This window comes from Nothoprocta perdicaria, unplaced genomic scaffold, assembly GCF_003342845.1.
Source record: "Nothoprocta perdicaria isolate Ctin4 unplaced genomic scaffold, notPer1 scaffold_129, whole genome shotgun sequence".
Taxonomy (NCBI): Eukaryota; Metazoa; Chordata; class Aves; order Tinamiformes; family Tinamidae; genus Nothoprocta; species Nothoprocta perdicaria.
The window spans coordinates 2096484-2108215 of record NW_020454416.1 but is presented as its reverse complement, the minus strand read 5'-3'; positions in this window follow the sequence as shown (position 1 = coordinate 2108215).

The window sequence follows — 11732 nt, the reverse complement described above, 5'->3', positions numbered from 1 at the left end:
CGGGGCTCCCCTCAGAGAGGCCTCCACCTCTCCCTGCCTGGCCCCGCGCTCACGAGGCTCGGCCTCTTGTAACTGGTATTTCGGCAGCTGCACCTTTGACTGAAAACATCCGAGGGATATCTATTCCGCTCAAAATGTATTGAAGTTCCTCCTCATGCTGTATCCACAGCAACTGCTTCCCTCAGTCAAAAGGCAGTGAAAAAAACCTGCATGAACAAGATAACTGAGAAGATTGGCAGCTTCCTTTAATTACGTGAAAAGTTATGTGAACATTTGCAGGGGAACAAGCTAGACAAGGCAATCTCTGATCAGCACTGGCTGGAGAAGACCAGTTTGATACCAAGCCCCAAGAAACCTGTGAGCTGAGAGGAGAACAGAGTCTTAGAGAGGGCCTGTCCTCTGCTCTCATCAGCAACACACCTTAGTCACGATGTCCCCACGCAGGAAATTCCACTTCTGTGGATGCTCCCCTCTGGGTCAAGAGGTCTGGGCAGGTTAACAGCACCAAAAGAACTAGATAAATGTGTATGCAAAGAAAAAATCATGGAATGAGATGCTAAAAATAATTTCTTTGGGTCTTATACATATTTAAAATGCTTCTCCAATTTGTGGATGGACGTATTTTGTGCCCTTGTAGGAAAAATAGCTAGTTAACTTTAATTTTACTTAGACTGTAATTTTATAGCTTCTTTTAGTCTCACTGTAACGGCAATTTTCTCTAAAGGCGCACAAAGAAAAGAGACTCCTTATTTAGTGAAAATAATTCTTGAGAAGAAACGCATTACAAAACACACATCTTATAGGCATCAGACCCATAGAGCTTGCTTCTGTATTAAGGGCATTATTTAAAACTGAAGTTTTTAAAAAATGGCTCTTCCTACAAGACAAAGGCAACTCTGGATAGATTGTACCCGATCTCTTAATGATTGCTTCTCTTTCATTAGCTGTGGGGAGGAAGAGTAAGTAAAGGACTGCAAACATGTATTCATGATTCTCATTAGCAAAGATGGCACTGTGCAAATCAATTTCCATGGATCCTGCTAGGCTGGGCTTTCTAATTAGTCCATCATTAGACAGCTAACTTCTCACTACTACCCAGACATCAAATAGTCCATCACCGTAACACATCACCCGAGCTAACAAGGAGAATTTTAATGAAAGTAAGTTAAATTGGCTGTACTACAGAAAGCAGACAATAGGCTTTGCTATTAATCTTTCTCTACCCCATTTCCATTCTGTATTTAGTTTCTGTTCTTACACACCTTTTGGTCTCTACCAATAACTCTTTTCTAATTTCCTATTACTACAGCATACACCAGCTGTAAAATGAAGGCAAAACTCAGATAAAACCAAAGAAAAGGTACAAGCTGCGATTGCTACTGGGCATTGCAGAGCTTTCCATCTTATGATGCTGAAGAGAAATGTCAGCTTGCTACTTGTGGTTTTAAATGGAAGCAGCCTGTGAAAAGCATTTGACTGATCGACTCAGCCGCGTGGTTTAGATGAGCTTCCAGCATGGTCATCCCACCTCACGCAGTGCAGATGCTCCACTCCAAATGGTGGCATTCAGGCTTCATAAACCTATCAGCCAGCACAAAAGCAGGAACTCCTTGAGATTAAAGGCTATTTGACAAATGAATTTGCATGGGAATAAAAGAATGCTTGACAAAGATGAAAAATACCTCCCCCAAATAAGCAGTCGTTCCTCTATATGAGAAGCAAAGCTAGGATGTTTTATTTTGGGGGGAGTGGGGAGGGAGGTTGCTAGGAGAGCATAAAGGGATGTGTTTTGTTTAAATCAGGGAGAAGAAAAATAGATACATTTAAAAGAATAAGTAGGGACATGCCCCTACTTTAAAATAGCTGCTCCTGCCTCAAGGAAAATCTGCTGCCCTACTGCTCAGACACAAGTCTGTTCATAGCAGCTTTCTGTTTCTCTCTCATATTTTCCCTCCCTTTGTTCTTTATTACCGGGGACATTTACATGAAACAGCATTTTTGCTTTTAAGAGTTCATCTGTTCCTGCTGCTTATGCCCCCCACCTGAAGTCATAATCCTCCGTTTGTGACGCCACCGTAATTTCCTCTGCAACCAATTGCAATGCCACTAACAGAGGATTATGACTTTAGGTGGGAAATAAACAGCAGGAACAGATGAACAGTTAGGAAACAAAGATCCTGTTTTCATGCAAATGCCTTTTGTCATCAAGAACAAGGTTAGGGAAATGCAGAAAATATACGATAAGAGCAAGCAAGCAGACTGGGTACTGAACAGAAAGTCTTCTGCATTTTCCAGGAGGCATTCAGCTGCTCTTTTAAATTAGCTTCCTACGTAACTGGGATTTTTAAATGTTTCTGAAACATAGGTAACCTGGTACTTGATTAAAATACCAGCATAATGTGATCTGAATTATTGACATCTTCCCCCCAGCAGGTCTAGTGCACTTCACTATGGGGTTCATGAGGGGATTAAGAAATAAAAATCACTGAAATGAGCTCCAGAAAGGTTCCTGATGTCAAAGCTCAGCTGGGCTACACATTTGCCTCCTCTCTTTCTTCAAAGCAACAAATTCTCTAATTTCAGAAGTATCATTAGCTGAATTAATATGCAAGTACACCAAACAGTGCAAGCAGCAGCAGCAATTTGGTTTTTAATTTATTTTGGATCAATTTCATCAGGGTTGCAGTTATAATTAGAGAGTCGGTACAAATATATCTTCCGGGTGATGCTTCCCCCAAATTTACTCGGAACAGAGCCTGTAAGATTTAGCCCAAAAAGACACATCTAACAGAGCATGGCAAATATTTTGGCTATGGCTAGTAAGTGAAAAGGAAAAAAAAATCCTTCCTCCTAGAATAAAAAAACACCTCCTAAGCAAAACAACCTCAAAAATCAAAGTTTTCAGCATGGATTTTTTGCTCCAGAATATAGCTTCTAAAAATAAACATTCAAAATAGACGCTCAAACACATTTCTGGGGTCAAATGAAGCGGTTTAGGCTAATTCAATTGGTTTGCAGCTCGCTCAGTGAACCTCGGCATACGTTAACAGCCCTACTGCCTCCATTAGGGGGTTCAATTAAGTTAACGAAGGCCTCGTGACAGCAGCGCTTAGGGACGAAACCCTCACTCGGGCCAACCAGCTCTGCCCACTCTGGAAGCCTGAGGAGCTCCGACCCACAGGAAGCACCTCCCGGAACCGCCTCGGAACCACTGCAAACAACAAGGGGCTCTAGGGTTCTCCCTTGTTCTTCCTCCTGCAAGGCTTATGGTGACTTATTCCCAGCAGGGACACTGACCACGTGAGCCCATCCGAGCAGCTGTGCCCGAGGCGGGATGTCCTGGCGAGGGCCCCAAGGGGCGGCGTGCCCATTCCAGGGGCAAACGCCCGGGCCTGGGTGCACTGTGGCCTGTGAATCCGGCCACCTCGCATCCCCTTTTACTGACATCAAGAGCTAATGCTTGAACAGCCTCCCACGTGTTGAGTTCCCCCCCCAGAGATCAGGAGGCCCCGGCTCAGACCTCGTTTTAAGCACTTGACCAAAGCCTATGGATTAAAGGCCCAGTGCTGCCAATCATCCTATCCAAGCAAGACCTCCAGAAGATGATTTCTCTCCAAGTTCTCAACTACCCCATGGAAATGCCTGACCAGAGGAAGCTAAGAGCTGTGTCTACGTATGTCCACCACACAGCTCAAGATCTGTCTCTTACTAGGGTCTCAAATTCCCTTCCATGCACCTTATTGTGCATTAAGCCACACAACAGGTAAACTTAGCAAATCTACAAATATTTATAATGTATCACTACATTACAGCAACACAACATTACAACAGTGACTCACTGCTGTTTATCATCTGAGCCATATAGGGCTGCACATAGAAATACAAGGTGAGAAACAGATAACCTTTTCATTCAAAGCTGAAACCAAAACTAAAGATAGACAAGAAACAAGTTATCAGCAGAAATAGATTATTAGCAGCTAGAAAAGAGGCAAGACTAAAAAGAATGAGAACTGAAAAAACTTTGCAAGTACAGCTAAATAATAATTTGGTCATTTATAGGTATTGAGGAAAGTATGTATATGCGACTTGCACATAAAAAGGAAGAACAGGTGGCTACAGGTTCATTTGATGGAGTAAGTTATTCAGATTTCAAGATTAGCTTCTGCATTATCATATGTTCAGAAAATACCCCCTTTAGAGTTGGAGTGCTAGATGCATTTTGATTATGTGGCATGCTCTGAAGTGCCAGACTCAAGTTTTGAACATTGACCCACATATTGCCAGAAAGTTGAAGTTCAGACTCAGTGAAATCCAGTTCTGAGTCATTTAGGGGCTTTCATATTTGGACCTCATCCACATAAGGATAGGGCTTACACCAACCAGACTCCTAATTTAAGCAATTCATTGAGTATTTGAACTTGAGAGAATAAATCCAAGGCTTTACACAGCTGTACGGATAAGTCAGACCTCCTGGAATCCACTGTAGTGACAGTATCGAGTGGTTAAGGTTATTATGCAGTATTTCATTGACTCAGATGAGTATTAGTAACAAAAAGGAACTCAAAGAATGGGCAAGGCTGGAATGGGAAGAATAAATGAGTAATTTTTAAAAAGTCTTTTTGAAAATATGCTTTTCCATACAGCTGTTCCTTTAAACCAAGAAGAGAGCTAATTGAGGTACAGAAATCAACTCTCTGAAAACTGGTCTTTAATAACTAAGTTACACAAACTGAACATTATTAAGTTACATCAACTGAGCGTGTGCTATGCATGCTTGAATGACGAGCTCAACAGTAAAATGCAACACAGAATAGATGTTATGGTTATTTCTATACATTTTTCCATTTGTATTACATATGGCAAGATATTCAGATTGTAAAATGGTCTTAAATAACTGCAAGAAACCTGTTTTTACATAAAATTCATTTAATAGATGAAATGAAAAAGTTAAATAGGAAAAGTTAAGACAACTCTCCTCTACTATCTACTCAATAAAATGGAAAGGAAGAGGGACAATGAAACAATTTCACTATCAAATTTGCTTGCAGTTTTCTGTGTGACCCCAAAGCCATAATTCTCAAATCTCCCTTCTACAGAGGTAAATTACCCATTCTTCGTAGTTTCTGAAATTGTTATTCTTTAAGTATTTTTACCACTACATCTTGTGCAGGAGTCTAGTGGGAAATTTAGAACCATAATAGTTTAATAGGATAATAATTGTGATAGTTTATAACAGTTCATCTACTTTAACGAGCATGTGCTCTTTACAAAATCTCACCCTTAAAAACAATTGAAACAAATCTGTAGTCCAACACAAATTACAGGGGAGGGGGAAAAAAATACAGGTACAAGGAATCTCAAAAAGTCATCCTGAGGATGATCTCAGATGGTCCTCAGCTTGAGGACCATCAATGGGCATGGTGGTCCAGAGAAAAATCCACCAACTTCAAACCCCCCAAACTTCAAATCAAATGCAAGCTTAGTAATTATAAGGCAGATAAAATGGGGAGTCCCCCCATATAACTGTAACATACCCCAAAACTGCTCCCAACATAGTGCCCAAATACTATTAAATGTGATTTTAATATTTATTTTGAGAGGAATGAAACATTCTATTAATTTGTCACCAGATTCTCCACCTCAAACTTTTTCTGAGAAGACATATTTCCATATGAGCAGGCATATCATGCATAAGGCACTTGAAATGGACACTTAACAAGCATGAGTGTTGAAAACATTGACAGAAGCCAAACAAGGCAGGGCTTGAGTCTTTGTATAGTTTGCAAAAAGGGGATTACAAATATAATAGCATTGACAATGCTTAGTATACATTAACTTTTCTGTTCTTCAGAAGAGATGAAGGCAGGCTCAGCTTTGATTTCTCTGTACCTCTAGTGAACAGAAGCATTTGATTACGCCTAGAAAAATGAAGTTTTTTGACAACCTTCATCAAGGTGTCAAACAGGTTTCATACTTTCTAAACATCTTGAACCCAAGAGGCAGCAAATTTGAGTGTTCTGGGTTTACCCCCCCCAGAACAAGTGAAATAAGTTCCCATCCAACTTGTCTCAAGGATAAAAAACAAGTGATGACTTAATTTTACACCTCAAAATTTGAATATTTTGAGTGAGGTCTCCAAATAATCTTTAATCTTCCATTTCAAAGCCTTTTGTCTATCTCTACATTTGTATGAATGATAGTTTTTATAAAAGAAGTGCGTATATTGGAAAACATTGTTCTAATCAACGAAATACTCCAGAACCATTAAGGGCTTTCAAGGGCCAATACACTGGAAATAAGACTTCCTCCTGCAGCACTCAAGAAATTTGTTACTTCATCATTTACAATGAAAATATTTAATCAATTAATAGTCATGAGATTCACCCCATACCAATGATAGTCAATGAAAAATTGGGCAGAGATGCAATATAAGTCACAGATATGAAAGAGAGGCTTACAGATTTTCATAAAACTGACATTGCTTAATCCATTTGTATTTCGGTCTCTACCCTATGTTATGTTGCTGTTGTCATTTAAGAAAATGTATGTAGCACAGATTAGCAGAGCAGGCATGCTTAGTTTAGATAGACCTGACAGGAGATCACAAACTTATACTGACCCTTTAGCTAGAAGGGAGGGGTTAGCAGAAAGTAGAAATTATTCTTCTCCATTTAAAATGCATTTTTTATATATAAAACAGACGGAAACAAAGACTTTCAGTTTTCCCACTACTCAAACACTGGGATTACGACACTCCACTTTCCTACCACCGCTCAGTGCCCCCAGGCTGGCCAAGCAGACATCAGGTTCTCGTAAGCTGTAGGAGACCCTGGAAGGTTTCTCTCCCCTGCCCACACATTCACTGTCACCCTACACACCAGCCATGCAAAACACACAGGGGATTCAGTTCTAGGGCTGTCTACACTAAAAGCTGGCAAGGGCTGTGAGGGGGGTGGAAATTACGATTTGTCACAAACAGAACATTTTCCAGAACCCTACTGATTTTAAGGCATCCCCTGCGAAACCACAGGCAAGCCTCTATGACAAGCTGGGAAGATCAGGCGAATGCAAAACTTGCCTGAGATCCCAACAGCTCCTGAACAGACTGGGCTGCAGAGCCCCAGCCGCACGGCCATGGCCGAGCAGGGAGCTCAGAGCGTCGCTTCCCAAGTGCGGCTGGGAGGTTCGCTCCTGAAACCGGTATTTTACTTTGGAAGTCCCCTCTGCACAACATCTACCCACTACTACTAATTCTGACAGGACGTGCACAGCTTGACTAGCTTTTACCTCTTACCCCTTGAATTAGGAGCTCGGGACATTGAAGGAAAGTACTCAAAATACTCATACTCTTCAGCAGAGCTTTAGTGGACTAGAGCACAACTTCCATGAAATCCACTGATGTACAATTCAGCATCATCAGATTTATTAAAAAATATGGATTTATGTTTTAATTCCCAAATCATCTTTTGAGGGAACAAAATAGGATCACAGCACAATTGGGGAATTCCACATTATTAAAACTATAAATCCCACTAAAATGAAAATAAGTAGTTTTATTTTTTTCCTTCCAGTGTTGAAAAGGGTGGAAGTGGCATTTCAGCTTTGGCGAAGTTCAGCAGACAATTTCACGCTCCATCCAAGTAAAGTAAGAGCTCCTGTTGCTGCTGCCTTTGGGAGCAGCAGCAGGAGCTCCGTGGGCACGTTGGCATGGGAAGCACACGCTCAGCTCTGCCCCGACTCAGCAAGGCTGCACACAACGCCTGACGCCCAGCACGCGCCCACAATACACCAGCTTCAAGGAGATTTAAGCGCAGTCCAAAATATACACCTAGGAAGGTTTGGTTTCCTAAACCACCACTAACATGGCCCAGTAGCTGAAAGGTACCAGCAGAGGTGATTAGAATTGAAATAAAATGATTGCATTTAAAATTGGAACTCTTCACAAATGGATATGGATACAGGAGCTCTTCTGGTTTAGATTTTTGTTTGTTTTGCTAAATGTACCAAGAAATCTTTCTACTGCTGAGTTCCTTTAGGGTACAACCTCCCTCCTAGCACTGCTTCAATGTTTATATTCCCACTGCTTCAGCTGTTGCTCAAGCCTCTCTGTATCTAAACCTCTGCCACCCACCTTCTCCTCTTAATTTAGAAGATGTCATTTTTCCTACCGCTAATTCTGCCTGGCTTCTTCCCTCACATTTCCCATCTCTGAGCACAGCCTACCCCCAGGTTTGCTTTTAACCTCCCAAACCTTTCTATAGCAGAAAGAAAAAGCAAAGAAATGGATGCAATAATATGTCATAATTTAGCAAGAAACAGCTAGTGTACGGGTTCAAAAACCCCGTCATGGTTCTATGACAAAGATAAAGAAATATCTTTTCCTGTCACCACTTCATCCAGCAGATAAAAAATGCCAGTACAGAAGTTCAAAAGCAAGAAAAAAAAAATCAAAAGGCAGCATACATGAGTAACCCTGCCCTGAGCAGTGAATTAAGGGATTTCATAGGACTAGGAATCAACATGTGCGCACACTGGGTAACTAATTTTTAGGAATAATGGTGGGGTAGCTTTGCTTCCCTTTCCTCTCCATATGGACCAGTTGCCCAGGAGCTGCCCTCTGCATCGGGATGTGCTTCAGGACAGATGTGGCACTCCAAGAGCACCTTCCCCCCTGGCAGCACCTGGCCAGGGCCAAATCAAACCCACTCTGCATTCGGAGCAGGGTGTGAGGGGCTTGTTCTGCTGCTATCACAGCCTCCCACTCCAGTCTCTCCACAGACCACACACCGATTGCTCAGGCGAGGAGATCAGAGGATAAAGATGCTTACATTTTTTTTTCCAGGAAAGGGATGCAGCTCAAAAGGCAGGAAAAAGGATAAGAGCATTTCAATTAGGAAAGCTGCCTCTGAAACAGCTGCAGAGAGAGATAGAGGCTCACAGGCTGCAGCAGCTCGGGAAAGGTGGGAGCAGGACAGGGAAGTCCTATCTAACCTGACTGGTCCCATCACAGGGGAGGCTGAGGAAGGATCACTGGCAATTACTCTTCTGAGTCTTCTCTCCTGTTGGGAAAGGAAGTTTGCTGTGAGTAAGATAACGCTGCTTGCTATTCTGGTCTCATGTTTCACTACCAGGGGAAAACTAAGTGTGAACACACACCTAGAACCACTGCTGAGAAGAGAGTGCTGGTCCTGAGGCCACCAGTGAGGGTGGGCAGCCCCCATGGACAGCCCTTCCCACCAGCAGAGCTTGGGGTGCCAGCTGGACTGCAGGATGCTCACTTGTGAGCTCCCTAGTCCCTCAGGGGTTTCAGTTGGTCATCCTGAACACTCATCGAGGCTTCTGGAAGGCCACATGTGAAATATCATGTGGCACTCCAGTCAACTGCACTCAAGGAGCAGAAACCATGTGGCACTCCAGTCAACTGCACTCAAGGAGCAGAAACTTAAGCTAAAAAGGCTACCCAAAAGGCTGCTAGAATGATGACAGTTATGGAATCCCTCTTAAAAAGATAGCTTTAGAGGTTGAAAATGCTTTTCAAACGCGGATAAAGTAGACAGAAGGGATAAGCAGCAAGGAAAAAGAACTTAGCTATTTCAGTCAAAAGATAGCATTTCCACTGAAGACCAAGTAGTTAGAAGATAGCTGCATACATGTTCAGAGTCAGAAAATAATTTCTAACCACACAGTGAATGAAGTCCTAAAATGGCCTTCCCATTTCTGTAGGTAAAGAGAAAAAAGAAGGGTACTTTGTTTGAAGACAGCCTCAAAAGCATACTAAAGAAGTAAAAGTGTTAAGTGAGCAGCTCCCCAAAGAGGAGCTGAGAGGATCAGAACATAGTTTATTTCTACTGTTTTCATTTTGCAGAAACCCCACATTCAGGCCCTGCATAGAGTGCCACCATCCTACAGCCAACAGAACGGTAGGGCTTTTACTTTCCCCCCTGCCCCCCTATCCTTTAGGAGGGTCTAATGCATAGGTTCAGCTATAACTTTTTCCCTAATAAAAACTAGGCAAATACCTAAGGTCTCCAGCAATGTCCATAAACGCTCCTGCTCTGCTTCATACCGCACCATGGTTGTGGCTTTGGGGGGCTGCTGCTGCTCCGCTCTACATCCTGCACCCAAGGGCTGCTGCTCCAGGGGAGCCCCCAGTGCCAATGGTCCCTTCCCCCTGCACATCCATAACAACACGGGATAACACCGAGAACGCTGCAGGACATGAAGCTCCCTCACCGACACCTACTGGGAAGTCAACTCTCTACAGCATGTGCTGCATGGAGGTGCTAAAGCCAAGCAATTTAAGTGCTACTATACATTTAATAAGAAGAAACAAGCCCTGAACATTAGACTCTGGCTGCATCACTGGAGTTCAAAGGCTTTCCATTATCTAGCACATTTCACTTATTTTTACCTAGATAGCTTCAGAAGTGCCTTTCAAGTCGCATCCTGCCTTATTAGAGATATTCAAAAGCAATCCTTGAGATTTCTTTCCAAGGCAGCGCGGCGCCGAAACACGCAGTCGGCCGCAGTCAGCTGGGCGATGGGCACGGCGCCCGGGAAGCGGCGCTGCCGGGGCCCTCGCCAAGTTTATTTCGGGTCCGCACGTGCGCGCAGCTCGCGGGGCCGGGCGCTCCCAGCCGCATCTGCGCGCGCTGCGGGGACGGCTGGTGCTTGTGACAGCACACGGCAGCCGACCGCTTCCCTAGGTTGTCCAAATGGGAATGGAAGACCCGGAACTACTGCAATTGGAACCTTTCTCCAGCAAGCACTGGAGAATTAGGAGATAGCTACAGAAATAACCGTTAATTTCCTATTCATTTTTCTTCATAGCTTTCACTTCAACGTGCTGCCAGTTAGCTTTCCATGAGCTACGCAGGGGCCCCAGCTGAGCTTACAACAGGCCATGGGTCATTACGTCGCACACAAGCCCCGGACAAAAATTTCTACATCAGTTCCCCTCCCCGTCCTCTTCCCAGCACTGCTAAACAGAAATGCTGCACAAGAGGGATTTACTCCTCTCTGTGCAAGGGAACCATCCTGTTTCCTGGGAAGCTGCACCTAACTCTCAAGAAGGGATTATTTTAAGTTGAAAAATCCAAACAGAGCTAAAATACAGAATTCAACAGAATTATGCCAGCATTGATACAAGAGAAAGTGACCTGAAAGAAGAAAAGGAATAGGTTATAGACTCATGTGCAGAATGGATGGCATGAAAACATACATCCTTCGTGTACTCACACAAGGTGTTCAATATGTACAACTATTTAAACCATCCAGCCCTTCATCACTGATCAGTAACAACTGTACATTAGGACTAAAATGCAGTTTTCCTCACAAAAACTGTCCTTTGCAGTGGCACTGTTAACTGATGATATGACAGATGATTAACGATGGATGACTTGAGTAATGGGTAACAGAGCCAGAAAAAGATGGTAGAGAGATAAGACTCTCCAAAGAGTAAGAACTCCAGATCTAGACCTTGCTCTCCACATATTTCTCAGGAGACACTGGGCAAGCCACATGTTATTGCATGCATTTAGACAGCACTCAGTACTATATAATCAATTCAGCTGACTGGGAACTTGATTTTTTCTTTTTAAATCTTTACATGGTCACTTTTATCCTACCATAAAAAAATCCACACGCTGCCCCTAATGCTCAGCCCTCCAGAAGTGTGAATATCCCTTTGGAAATTCTTATCTAGCATTACCTTAGTTAGAGCCCTGATCAAA